The sequence below is a fragment of the Caretta caretta genome, chromosome 17, assembly GCF_965140235.1.
Source record: "Caretta caretta isolate rCarCar2 chromosome 17, rCarCar1.hap1, whole genome shotgun sequence".
In the NCBI taxonomy this organism is placed as follows: domain Eukaryota; kingdom Metazoa; phylum Chordata; order Testudines; family Cheloniidae; genus Caretta; species Caretta caretta.
The window spans coordinates 13,656,797-13,671,543 of record NC_134222.1 but is presented as its reverse complement, the minus strand read 5'-3'; the positions used below and the strand labels follow the sequence as shown (position 1 = coordinate 13,671,543).

At 43.6% G+C, this 14,747-nt stretch overlaps 1 protein-coding gene across 1 annotated transcript in view; it reads right to left on the bottom strand.

Moving 5' to 3' along the window:
* CALN1 (calneuron 1) overlaps positions 1 to 12,828 on the bottom strand; it is a 184,476-nt gene extending 171,648 nt beyond the window's left edge. Inside the window, exon 1 of the mRNA XM_048824173.2 lies at positions 12,279 to 12,828. The gene's annotated coding sequence lies outside the window, so the exon portion shown is untranslated. The remainder of the gene's footprint in view (positions 1 to 12,278) is intronic.
* Positions 12,829 to 14,747: the final 1,919 nt, after the last annotated feature.

Here is a 14,747-nt window from a genome sequence, read left to right as displayed (position 1 = left end):
TGCTGACTGTGTATTTTTTCTTTTTGCGTGTCTCCTATTGGGCATAGAGTTGGCTCTCCTTATATTTCAATACTAGATCCAGCTGCAAAGAACTTGGAAGGACCCAAAAAGTCTCAGTACAGCAACAGAAAGTATATCCAGCACATTAACAGGCATATCAGGAGTGCTCGATTGGCTCTAACAGTGTGCCAGATTCTAGGACCCTGCATAGGAATGCAGAGATCTTCTTTTTAATCACCAAAACCTTAAGTGCTTCAAGATAAACAAGAATTATAGCTCACTTATGTTGGTAGGTGGACCTTGTTATAGCTCCAAACAGGCTATAAGAGAACTTGGGAGTCTCTGGAGCAGAGGGAAATAAGGTCTGGGACTGAGGAGGTCTTACAGGGAAAGCTGTAAGAATAGACAACCTTAGGGAGAAAACCTAGAATGAAGTTTACATATTTGCTGCTATTTAAGTTATCAACAAAGCCAAGATGCCAGGAAGGAGTGGAGAGGGTAAACTGGGGTTATATATAGTGTGTATATATTATGAGCAGCGCAGGGTGGGAACTTCACCTGCTTACAGCCCTTCTTAATAGCTCATGGATCACAAGGCAACCCAGTGGGAAATTTCAATACTGAAATAACAACAAGAAATACTTATTACACTGTATTGTGTTTGCATCATAAATGTTTGAGAGAGGTTGTTACAGAATCATTACTTTTATAACAAGTAGCGAGACGTGCTCCAAGCAGAAGAGCCTATATGCAGTGAACTTGCACTTTACAAGTACACGGGACAAAATACCAAAGAGATTACATCTCTTTCAACCCTAGGCTGCACAAATGGATTTCCCTGCTACATTGGTACGGGCAACACAATCTGTTCATTCTATCTTTTTTTATTTTTATTTTTTTTATTAAGAGCCAAATTTCCGTGGACTCCAATGCAAGCCCATTATGCATATTCTGAGCACAGAATAGCCCATGTGTTCTCTGATAGAATTTTTCCCCACTTCTCAGTTGGGCCCTGAGCATTTGGGCGAGACGTATCAACTAGACACCTGGGAAAGAATCCTTGGTAGTAACTAGGAGCCCTCCCCCTCTAGTGCCCCATCAAGTAGTAAAGGCCTGTGATTTTAGGTCCAATGCTTACTGAAGTCAGTGGGTAATGGATCAAGCTTTTAATAATGAACGTTGAACATTCAATCCCTGCTGATGACCCATCGTGGGTAAGGGGTCACTACACATTTCAGATTATTTTTGACAGTTAAGGATATAACCTCGGAAGCAGTTTAGTTCTTGGAAATGAAGGAAACAAAACCTTAGCAATTAGCCTGATGGATGCAGTGTCACAAAGCCATTTCATTACCTAGGAGCTTCCAGGTTGTTGACAAGTATAAAGGTGTGATGACCCCAAATTCTGTTAGTGGTGGGTTTTCCCCTCCTCCTGAAAACTTTACTATTAAAAAGGTAGTGAAGGTCACTTTAAAAGGCATCATGTTGAAAAACACAGAAGTTTCAAGAATGCCAAGGTTCTTTTGAGTTCTGAACAGTAGAAACGAAAACTAAGTTTAAATTTAAAAATAACAAAAAGAGGGAGTAGGAACTAGCCTGATCCTCAGCCTAAATCTAAATCATCTTTAAGGGTCAGATCCATCCAACTCTCCTCTTAGTCCCCAAGAGCTCAGCTATATTTAAATTCTTCCATGCCGTCCTCCGTTAGTCCCCCTAGCTCTTCCTCCCTTTCTGTAGCCATCCAGCAATCCCCTAGCTTGCTTACCCTCCCACAGCCCTGCACTAGTTCCTTTGCTTCCTTTTCACTATTCCTTCACCATTTTTCAATAGCTTCCCATTCCCACTCTGCAATTCAGGTGGTCAAAAATGCTGACCAAACTATTTTTCTGTTATATGACATTTTTCGCAAAAAGTGTGTGCTTTCCATGGAAAATTTTGACTTTCCATCAAAACCCCAAATGCCTGAAAATCCAAAACGTCATTTGGGAAATGCAGCTGTGTTACGCATTTGTCATTTCCATTCCCCTCTATGGGCTGGGTTCCCCAGTGGGACTACATCTCCCGTGATATAATAGGACGATTCAGCAAGGGAGACACTGAAGCATCATGGGAGATGTAGTCAGGCCTTGGACCCCAGCTCATATAGGAGAACGGGAGCATGACGTACCTGAACTACAAATCCCATAATGGATCACAACAGCATTTCCAAATAGAAATTTTTCAGCAGAAAATTTTTGGGCGGTTGGCTGAAAAACTTTAGTTTTTCCACCAAAAAGGTTGAAATTTTCTATGGAAAACACACAAAAATGTATTTTGGGTGGGGGATGGGGGTGATATTTTTGTAAAAATTGTCCACAGGAAAAACTCCTTTTTCCAACCAGCTCTAGTCTCAACCTGTCTGCTGGGCCCAGGGGACTGTTTCCTCCAAGTCTGGCTTGCAGTGCACCCTTGGATGTCTCGATCCAAGTAAGCTTCAGAGTGTGAGAAATTTCAGTGAAGTCCAGGGTCCTAAAAAAATTATGCCAAAGTGTTGGCCTCTACAATAGGATTGGAAGCCATGGACTACTGAAAATTTATGAGTAGAAAAGAAGAAGGAATAGACATAGTTGCTAAGGGTACAAAAAAGAGAGAGAGAAATTATTTGGGGGTGCCAGAAAATGCCTTATAGTGAGAGACAAAGAGCTCAATCTGTTTAGCTTATAAAAAAGAAGATTGGTAAGTGACTTGATTAGAATGTATCTGTACCTTCATAGGGACAAAATACCAGGTAGTAAAGGACTCTTTAATCATGGAGAGAACCAAAGGATGAAAACTGAAGCCAGACTAACTCAAACAAGAAATGGGGCACAAATCTTTAACAGAAATGGTCATTAACCACTGGAATAAACTACCAAAGGAAGTGGTGGATTCTCTGTCTCTTGCTGTCTTAAAATCAAGACTAGATGCCTTTCTGGAAGATAGTCTTTAGCCAGACACAAGTTATTTGGGCTCAGTAAATTTAATGGCCTGAATTATACAGGTGGTCATACTACAAGTTTGTCTACACAGCAAAGAAAAATCCATGGCTGCCCCATGTCAGCCAACCCAGGCTTGCGTGGCTAAGGCTGCGGGGCTGTTTCATTGCTGTGTAGACCCTCTTCCACCGGACAGCATCCTAGAGCCCAGGCTCCAGCCCGAGCCCAGAATTCTACCCAGCAATGCAACAGTCCCACAGCCTGTGTCCCCCGGCCAGCCACGGATTTTTCTTCGCTGTGTAGACATACTGTAAGTGACCTAATGCTGACTTCTGGTCTTAAACTCTGTGAATCTATGAAGATACCACACCTACTAACACAGCATAAATGCCCAGGTCAGAACATCTACTATGAAAGAACTTAAATGTTATCCTGTGTGTTTACTTGCACCTATCCCAAGCATTATCTCATCGCTATCTCCCATTCTGGATCTCTTTAGACTCTGCCCAAAGCAGGTTACCCTGCTAATGAATGATGATGCCAGCAGAGATCTCTCTGAATCCATGCCCAGCAATTACTTACTGTTTTCCCCCTTACTGGCATGCACTGGTAGTCATCGCTGTTTCTCTTTCCTCTCATCTAGCAATCAGCAATTTCCCCCTCACCAGCAGAGCACCTGGTGTACGGAGAATTGAATAAAGTCAACAGTGATTAAGTGAACAAATGGGGCCATCAACAGTCACCAGTGCAATAGAGTCTCCGCACTATCTTCTTTGTTTGTTCCACCCCTTATGCCAGCAAATACTCTTAGGATCTTTACTGTTAAGTCCCAAAAATCTGAGATCTGTCTCTTTCTAGAGTAATTTATCTCATTTTTTGCCCACGCAGAGCTCATTGAAGGATCAGGGCCTAGAGAAAGAGTAGAATGCTGACACAATAAGATCATTAGCAGTCAGAAAAAACTGTATTTCAAAGATTTTGCTAAGAGAACATCAAAGTAGCAAGGAAATGTCACTTGTGTATCTTTAAGTCTCCGATTATACATTTGTACATCTCTTAATCTGTTTAAAGACCTTGTCTTCCACTGGCAACAGAGGATATGGCTGTTGTGGGTTTGTTTATCACGAGTGTTGTAAGGACTCTTTTCTCCATCATGTTTTAGTTCATTTCCCCATGTCCCACTGCCTTCATTTCAAACAGTTATAGCAAAGCTGAAGAAATGAATTCAAAGCATTCCCTATCTGCACTAGAGTATACTGAACAAAAAGCCTCAATTTAAAAAAATATATATACACAAGTTATTATTCATAATAGACTGAATGTATCACAGCTGAGTAATAATAAATGGAAATACATCAATAATGAAGAATTTTTACAACAGATTTAACAAAACAACATGGCATTACAAATACCCTCAGGGTTGATTGGATGTTATTAGTAGAGTGCCAAAACATTTAATTTTAATAATGGGACAATTAATTACTCAAGTGAATGTGATATTCACCAGCCCCCTTCCTGAAAGGAAGCTATTGTACAGCTTGCATGGTTTCATTTCTAAAAGCAACAGCAGATAAATCTTAGTGAAGTTGCCTAGATGTTATGGTAATTGGGAGCTATGCAAATATCATAAATGAGATAGAAAGTAATAAAACAGGGGAGGGTAATTATAAATTGGAATAACTAGAGATGAAATGTCATACAAAATTCACATGCAGATCTGAGTTTCAAAGTTATGGGGTCTTAGGATCTAGGCTTTTGGTTGAGTACATTGTAGAGAAAGTAGCCAGTCCTTAAATTAGGGTGTAGATGTAGACTTCCAAAGTCCCAGATTGATCAGACCAGGACATTTGACCTAGGCTTATATTCAGTAGCAACACTTTTCCAAAATTGTATGGCTATTTATTATTACAGGAGATCTTGCAGATGCATTAACAGAGAGCTTTCAGACTATGATATGCAGAAGATTCCAAAGCATTATATTTTTTACACCACTATCTAAGGTTGTCATAATGTCCACCCAAAGGAGAAGAGCTAAGTACTGCCTGTCCATCTGTGAAATTTATATATAGCACCAGTTACCATAATACCTAAGCACTGAGCAGGTTAAGGGGAAGAATAAACCCTAAATATATGATCGTACAATGAACTCTGCATGGGTACGGGGGTCTGCTGGCATGGAGAAGATTTCAGGATTAAGGCCTACAGCCCCAGTTCAGCAACGCACTTAATCTAGCGCGGCAGTTCCATTGAAGTCAATAGGATTTATTCATTTAGTACCCAATTCAACAGCGTACTTAAGTACAAACTTAAGTCCTACTGATTTCAATCAGACTACAGCACTTGCATAAGTGCTTTGTTGAATCAGGGCCTAAAAGCATAAGTGATAATTATGGGATAATCAGACTCCATAGTAAAGTGCTGAAATTCTTTAGAAATTATAGGTTTCAGAGTAACAGCCGTGTTAGTCTGTATTCGCAAAAAGAAAAGGAGTACTTGTGGCACCTTAGAGACTAACCAATTTATTTGAGCATGAGCTTTCGTGAGCTACAGCTCACTTCATCGGATGCAATTCTTTCTTCTCAGGGTACTGGTCTTTGGAAGATTGTCACAAAGCTGTCCTGAGATTTTGAAATGATAATTTCCTGCTGAAGCATAGTGTTTAGCTCTTTGGATGGCCAAATTACAGGATTCTTGTTTTTATTCAGTATTTATTTGAAGGAAATGTACAAGAGAGAAGTCTGATGCCGGCAGTGCTTTAAACCTGCTGGTGCTCCGTAAACAAGTTAGCTCCAGAGAGATTTTCATGTCGCTTCTTGAAATATAAAAAGAATCACTAAGACTAAATAATTGAAAACAGTTATGTAGACTTCATTTCATTGTTTTCCATGGACTTAACTCTGTACTTTCATGTTCACAATTGTAATACCTAGCTGGGTCAATTAACTGTTTGGAATCTCATTTACATAACAGTTGACATGCTGACAATACTTCAAGGTAGATTATTGCCCTGGAGGATATCATACTATGCAGAAAAAACTAATATGAAAGAAGGCATTTCACTTAAATTACAGTTTTTAGAAGGCGACAAAACAGAATATGTAAGATCAAGGAATTCTATAAAATGGGGCAATGTGTATCAACACACACACATCAATCTGACATTTTTATAGCATCGTTCATCTAGATAGCTCCCCAAATGCTTCAGAAAGCTAACAAACTTATTGTACAAGGCCTGGTCCTTCAAATACATACTCACAGAAGCAAACCTTACCCACATGCTCCCATCATTACTGAAGTCAATGGCAAAACGCCAATTAACTTAAATGGGAGAGATTGTGCCACAAGTACTTCTTTTCTTTGTGCCCATTAGTTGTCCCGAATTGAAGTCAACGGAATTATTCGCAAGAACAAAAACTAGTTACCTTAGTAAGGTTTTGTAAGACTAGGCAGTCATTTAAAAGTGCTCAGCAAGTCTATATGACAGTTTAAAGGCCCCAACCCTGCCAACAAAGAAACATGGGCAAAAGCTCATTGACTTGAAAAAGTCTCAGTACAGGCATAAAGGTCCACTCTCACAGCATCCTACTGACTTAGTCCCATTGACTGCAATGAGATTCTGACCATAGTGATCCCTTTGCATGATTAGGGCCATGGGCAGGAAGTGAAGACAAATTAAATACACTATACAATTGTTTCCATATCTAGGTGGAATTTAGGTCAGAATGTAATGACCTGAATTGGATTTTGGCCAGGATACCAAGGGCATCATATCACTCAACTGTCCCTCATTTCAAGGAACGTCATTCATCTTAGTCCCAAAGTTACTTACATTTCAAACAGATCTATTCTCCCTCTCACTCCTATTACTGAAAGCAACTGATAGCAAAGGATCATTAAGCGAGGTGACGACAAAGTTGTGTACACCATAGAAGTGGATCCCACGGTACTTTGAGTGTTTTGCATTAATACTTTTTGTGCGGGTGCATGCATGTACACACCCCCCACCCACCTCATTCTTGATCTTGCCACACACTGTGTCCCACATTTTTTGATGTTGAGGGGAATGGCCCTCCTTAATCTTGTAAAAAATACCATGGGATCTTTAATGACCATAAGTGATCACATCTTCTGTTTCGGCCTGACCTGAAAGATAGAGAGCCAGATTATCTGAATTACACCTGTGAAAATCTGGAGCCACTCCATTGTATGAGTGCCCTCAAATACCAAGGTGAAAGCACTTAGTGAGGCAGAGAGATTAAATCAGACACTGACCCAGCACCACCACCAACACAATACTCCTTAATGCCACACTGGGGCATTGGTTAATTCCTGGCTCAGAGAGAAGCGTAACAGCTACTAAATCACCAACTCTATGCCCTGGAACATCTCAGTGCTCCTTGGAGGTTTCCCATTTATGCTGATAGGATCACAGCGCAAAGTGATATGGCTGCAGGCAACAAATGATATGAATCCTAAACCTCAGATCCAGACTAAGTAGTACTGTCACTTATTATGAAAAGCAGAGATATGCTGTGTGTATACTATAGCCATGAGACCAGGCTTAATGACAGTATGCAGTGCAGATGTTTAAGGTTTTCTTTTATTATGCTGTAAAAAGGTATGTACAACTATGCCTACAAAGAGTGCATAAACAGAAATTAAGTTCAGCGAATGAACGGGCAGTTTTGAAACCACCTCATTATTTCTATACATATTTCATGTCATACTCTTGGATTTCAGTTTCAGAAGACTAAATCCACAATGTGATTTTGATTACTATTGTTTAGCATCTTTATTCTAAACCACATTTTAATCCTTTAAGCCTTTTAGCAAAGCAGGATGCATTTAATTATAAGTAATAATGTAAAGTGGCATTCTTCTATTGCATCACACTAACGATAATCCAAGTCCTGTTACATAATAGCCTGTGTTTTCTACAGTTTCTTGTTTACAGCTTAGAGCACAAAGTCAAATTCACAGATGTAAAGTATAATCAGCAAGTATATACCTTCAGAAAGTCTGTCTATAGATATTGGTTCCTCCAGTTAATATCCCAGCTAAGTACATTTTATTGTACTGCTTACTATATAAAAGAGACTTGATATTATTTATAATATCCATATAATAATTGCTTTAGTTGCCATAACCCAATTCCACTGAATAAAACAAACATTCTAAAAGACATTCTACAATCCCATGATACATTTAAAAAGTTCCCATTTTCTTTTATATCTATTAACAGATTTTGTCAGCTACATTTCATGCTGACTCAGTAATGTTATGCATGCAGAAATTGGCTAAAATGATGCAAACTAGCATTGCTAATGCAAACAATTTTTACATAGGCACTGTTTTTTTTTTTCAATTTACAAATCACTGTTGAAGATTAAACCTGAATACTAACTAGGTGCTGTTATCTTGCCATTCATTAAGCAATGTTTTCATCTGCCTTACCAGTTAGATCATTTGGGGGTAGAGGGAGGAAGGATTTTGCCTTGCATTACAACTTAGAGGGGAAGGTTTTCTGGAGCCTGGATCAGAAGCAGAGGACCAGCCACTGAAATGTATTAGGACTGGGTTTGCATTGGTTCTGCTGAGGTAAAGGCTGGAACAAGTGGCCGAGGGAGAGAGAGAGAGTGTGTGTGTGTGCATGTGTGTACATATATATATATATAAAATGATCTGCCATAGATAAGATGCATCAGCATAATCCTGAACCACATTATGATTGGACAAGGACTGCATGATGTTAAAGTGGGGGAAGGGGGGAAGAGAGAGAGAGAGAGTATAACTTTGCCTCGTGTAAAATGAGAGAGGGGATAAAACAGAATTTCTATATAAAAATAAGGTTTGAATATACAACTAGTATCTTTAAACAGAATACAATTTTTGCAGTGTAAATTTAGGCCAGAGATTCCATAATATATGTAGTTTCTATAAAGCCCTGCACTATAATGTAATTCATCAGCATGAAGAAGCATACTTTATAATGAGCCCTCTTCTTGCACTACTGAAATTAATGGGGGGGCTGCCAGTGACAACCAGGCTGGGTCCCACCTAAAGTCAAATGCAGGATGCATACCTAGCACCTTGCAAGACAGAGCTCACCCTGAGAGGTCTAATCCTGCAGTCCTTACTGCAAGTGGATATTTTGCATAACGAAAATCTGGCCCACATGTACCGTCATCCAGATCCACGTACAGTGTGGTTTGAATTTTGCCTTGACTTACACCCCATGCTACCTCACTGATATCAGGGCAGATTTGGCTCAGTAGGGGCAGTGCATATGCCAAGGAAAAGAGTACAGGATCTAGAATAAATTAGAAAACTTGACTGGGGTAAATCTGTCACATCAAAGCTTCTCCTGCCACACATATGAGGTAATAAAAAGTATCCTGCAATAAATAAACTTTTACAGAAATACCATAAAGTAAAACAGCTGGGACAGTCTTTTTGAAATGAAAACTTTCAGGGTACTCACCTGGTGGCATTATATTGTTGAACTTCCATTGGTTATTGTATGAGACTGGAACAGTAAATTATTTCAGGTCAAGGAAGCTTACATCAGCATTAATGCAAAGTAAAAGTATAGCCAATGTGACCTAAACATTATCCCTGCAATGGAAGGCTCATTACAAAACAATATGGGGGGAGGGAAGACTAGAGAGACTTTTATTTGCACTAAGACATCATATATATGTGGTCTAATCGCAGATACTTACTTACATGGTTCTTTTGGACTTAAAACAAAGCATCATTTTGATGTCAGCTGCCTACATGTTGTATGCAACTTTGTCAATCAAATCCATAACCAATCAAGTCCAGTGCAAGAAATCCCATTTCCAATTACATTAGGAGTTTTTAAATAGCCTGATAAGCACAATAAATATAATGTGGCGTGTTCTCTCTTTTTAATACATATATATATCAGGGATTCTCAAACTGGGGGTCATGACCCCTCAGGGGGTTGTGAGGTTATTATGTGGGGGGTCATGAGTTCTCAGCCTCCACCCCCAAACCCTGCTTCACCTCCAGCATTTATAATAGTGTTAAATATTTAAAAAATGTGTTTTTAATTTATAAGGGGGGGGGTTGCACTCAGAGGCTTGCTGTGCGAAAGGGGTAACAAATACAAAAGTTTGAGAACCACTGATATATATAGATAATATTGATATAGATCATTTAGACCAATGACGACTTGGACAGCTGTTTCCACAATGGATCAAATTCTACTATAGTTTTCCCATTGAGGCAGTCATTATCATTATGAATTTCAAAAGAGAAATGACCATCACCACACTAAAATCCAGCACTGTGCACAATTAAGAATTGAAACACTATGCAAGTAATACTAAGAAAACTGCAGTTTGCACATGCTGGAAAATGTTAGCAGAAACTTCTTTGAATAGCTTATCAGTGTCAGCTGAAATGGTATTATACAGCCTTAAGACCTCAGAAAGCAAGAAAGCTAAGAGGGAGGCTTTCTTAAATGTATTCCTTTTGCTCTTTTAGTAGATAAATCAGGATGCAATCACTATAGATCATCTTTCAGTGGTTGAAATTATATTTAAAATAAAATGAACGAATGTATGTTTGAATACATAAAACCTATTAATACACGTGTGCATATGCCAGATAGGACCATCACCTTTTGATTACTGCCATTAAGATTAGTGGACATTATGGGCCAAATTCATCCATGGTGTGAATTCACTCACTTCAATGGACTAATTTGGACCTGGGTGTTCAAATGGAGGGGAAATCATAGCTCTTTGTTTTCTGATTCTTTCTGTCATCTACTTATACCTACCTACAGAGTTGTGTATTACACAGCTACAAAACAAGTGTGTATCTTCTTTCTTGGGCCTGGGGGGTGTTTGGAAAATAAAATAGAACACTAGTGGGATGCTGTTAAATGAGAACTTGTGTACTTTTCTGTCTTGGGAGAGTGTGTGCGCCCACCCCCGAATCTATATCCCATATGGATGCACCCAACACTCAAAGCAGATACAGGTCTGCGTTACTGATTGTTATTGAAAATAATGGGGGGGTAGGGGAAGAAAAAATATGCATACACAGAGAAAGAGAGAAATAATGTGTGTACACAAATGCTGTGTTTCACAATTGCTATAAATACAAACAGTGTATTACAACTGTAGATAGGTAGGAGATATCTCTCTGTCTACACACAGCTTCCTTCACCCTCTGGCCCAGCTGTAGCCCTTTAACTGTGTTAAGCTCGGTGCAGCCTCCTCATGCAGCAGTGACCTACTGCCGTTCTCCTCTCCTCCCCCAGCTACAGCCCCACCTGTTGCTCAACAGCTAAATTAAGCTGCCTGGGGAAAAGAACAACTTCTAATTGTGCCCAGCTTGCCCCTATGCAAAGAGCAGCGCTGGCGATCGGCCACGGGCTGCCCCCGCCCCACCGGGTCTTTGCAGCTGCTCTGTGCTTGCTTAGGATGCTGGTGGCTTTTGTGCGCAAGGTTCCCCCCCCCCCCCCCTCCGAGACACGGTGCAAGTTCAAAGCATCGCCTCCCCCGGGGGCGGGTACCTGCTGCTTCCGCAAGGCAGCCAACAGGTAGCCACGCTGCCACCGGCCCGCTGGGTCACCGGCCCCTCCTCAGCCCTGCCCTCCCCCCCCATTCTGCTGCTTCCCGGGGGGGGGATATTCAGCTCAACCTTCTGTCGAGACTATCGGAGGGGGAAGGGGGACAGCGCATCCAAAACTAGCTAAAGGAGACCCCAACAGCCAGGGCTGGACGCCCCACGCCCCATCAAGCACCAGGGGCCCCCTTTTAACCGCCAGGTGCAAAATCCTCCCGCCTGCAATCTCTCTGCGCCTAATGAGCCGGCTGCCAACCGGCCCGGATCCCCCAGTTCGAGCCCACTGTCCAGCAGCAGATGGGACTGGTTAACAGAATACGGAGATGTGCATAGTCTATAGACACACGCACACGCATTATTGTGTACGCACACATTACTCTTCCTTGCACCGTCCTGTGACCATCACCGCCACACGAATCGAAGCAAATGATGGTCAGAAACCAGCACACAGCTGCACAATCCACACACACACACACACACACACACACACGCCGCTCTCAGCAGGTTCTGAAGGTTTTCTCTCTCTCACACACACACACACACACACACAGCCCATATGCTTTCCGTGCAACAAACACCTGACCCCCGGGCTGGCTACTCGCGGTCATCTCCCGCGCCCGGGTCCCGTCGCACGCCCGGGAGCCCCGCCGGAGGACGCAGAAGGGGGCGAGGGCGCCCCGGGCTCCGTCTCCCCGGGCTCCGTCTCCCCGCTGTACTCACCTCCCCAGCAGGCGCCGCCGCCGCTACGGGTTTTCTCCCCTGGCTCCCTCGGCCCCCCTCCAGGTCGCTGCTGGCCGGGGGGGGCGGTGGTGGTTTATTTTCCTCCGCCCAAGACGAGAAATCTCCGGTCACACGCCCCGCGGGTAGAAAACATGCAGCCCCCGAGGCGAGCACGGGCTTTCGCGGGGTTCCAGCGCTCCCCTTTTCTCGGGGGGCATGGGGCGGGGGCAGGGAAGGAGAGGGGTGAGCCTCGGTGGAAGCCTTGGGATCGATCTCCGGCAGCGGGGCGAGTGGCCCAGGGGCGCCCCGGGGCCGTCAGTGCTCCCTGTCCCCGGGCAGGGCTCCCTTTAAACTCCATTCAGCAGTTGCCTGGTGCCTCCAGCCGCCCATGGCCAACTCACAGCGTCTGCCCTTCCCCGGCTTCGGGAAACGCCCCCCCATCCACCTCCTGGGGCTCGGGAACCTGGGCTCAGCCGGCTCCGCTGTGGCTTTCCCCGCTCTGCTGCCAGGCGGCTGAGAAGCGCCTGGCCTCCCTGCACACGCGCACCCCCCGCCCCGGAGCCAGGCAGCGAGCGACAGCTTCCTCCCCTCCGAAGGAGAAGCTGCCCACGTAAAACTCCTGCACACGGGAGCCGTTTCATATTGGACACCTTGCACCAGGGCCCTTGGTAACTCTTTCCTCACCAGCAGGTGAGGCGCACGCCTGCAGATCTGGGGCTCCTGGACTGAGCAGCGGCGGGAGGCCCAGAGAGGCTGGGGAGAGGGAGTGGAGGGGCAGAGGGTGACAGGCAGAGAGGAGAGGGGCCTGGGGGCAGAGATACAGGGACAGAGAATAAAGGGGGTGGGGGACAGAGGGCGAAAGAGGAAAGTCGGGGGGGGTAAGAGGGCTGAGGGGCAGATTAAGAGCGGGGGAGGCAGAGTGATGAGGAAGTGAGGGGCACATTTAGAGAGGAGAGGTGGAGAGGGAGGTGGGGCAAAGAGAGAGTTCGAGGGAGGGAAAGGGAAGAGCGATGAGGATTAAGGGGAGAGACATAAACCACCCAGCCCAGAGCAGCATCCCAGGAGAAAGGAGAAAAAAATGTGGAGGCCCCAAGAGAGAAAAAGAGAGGGAGTCCCCTTGAGGGAGACTCAAGGCCATAGAAAACTCCCAGGGAGAGACTCGCAGCGCCTCTCAAACTGTGGGTCGGGATCCCAAAGCGGGTCCCGACCTCATTTTAATGGGGTCGCCAGGGCCAGCGTTAGATTCACTGCTGATGCCGAAGCCCAAGGGCTTCAGCCCCGGGGTGACAGGGCTGGGACTTGGGTTTGGGCTCCAGCCCCACCTCACCCGGAACGGTGGGTCTTGGACTCCGGCTCTGCCCCCCGGGCAAGGTCATGTAGTCATTTTTGTTGTCAGAAGGTGGTCACGGTGCAATGAAGTTGGAGAACTGCTGGGATAGAGAGTCCAGGGGAATGGGGAGGGAAGGAAATTAGCATAGGCAGTAAGGGTTGCAGCCAGGGGAGGAAGTGACTCTGAGTGAGATGGCTGGAGGAAGATATTTATAGCCAGTCTTATGCTACCACTTTTCTTCAGGCCTCTAATTGGCTAGCAGCACAATTCACTAAACACAGCTTAAGGCCCATATTTGAAGAATTCATTCAAAGACCCCCCCACCTTGCAGAGTCCCAGAGCCACCGGAATTCTACACAGCAACGAAACAGACTTGCAGCGTGAGCCCGAGTCAGCTGGCATGGGCCAGCCGCAGGTGTCTAGTTGGTGTCTGGACATACCCTATGAGAGCTCAAGTTCCTACATGTTGTATAGTTCACTATGGCATATTAACTAGAAATGATCTTAGATATTTATATGGCCCCCTTTACCATAGTATCTGAGCAATGCACAATCTTTAATCTATTTATTCTCACAGAACCCATGTCAGGTAGGTATTATCCCCATTTTATAGATGGGGAACAGAAGCACAGAGACTAAGTGACTTGGCCAAGGTCACACAGGAAGTCTGTGAAAGAGCAGGAATTGAACCCAGGTGTTCTGAGTCCCAGACTAGCACTCAAACCACTAAATCATCTTTCCTGTCTTTAGACCAAAGACTAACTCAACAAATGGGACACAGGCAAAGCCAAACACAGTGCATATTACTAATTTGTCACAATTCTAGATACCTAAGTGCCAAATAATTTTGTTTCTATGAAAACCCACAATCCTTCAGAATAGCTCACAAAAGACATTTGATGGGCTGACATAAGTGAATGTAGAATCAGACACCAGCATTTTTATAAACAAAAGAAAATAAAAGGCATAACTAAACACTGCCACAAGCCTCCTGAATGAACAGGTATGGGTTTCAACACAGACCTACCAGTTACACCCTTACTTCTTGACAATATACAGTGCTCGCTCTCTCTCTGTGTTTATATACAGAGATATTGATGAGGGCAAAGGAGGAAAGATGGTGCCAAATGATCACAAAT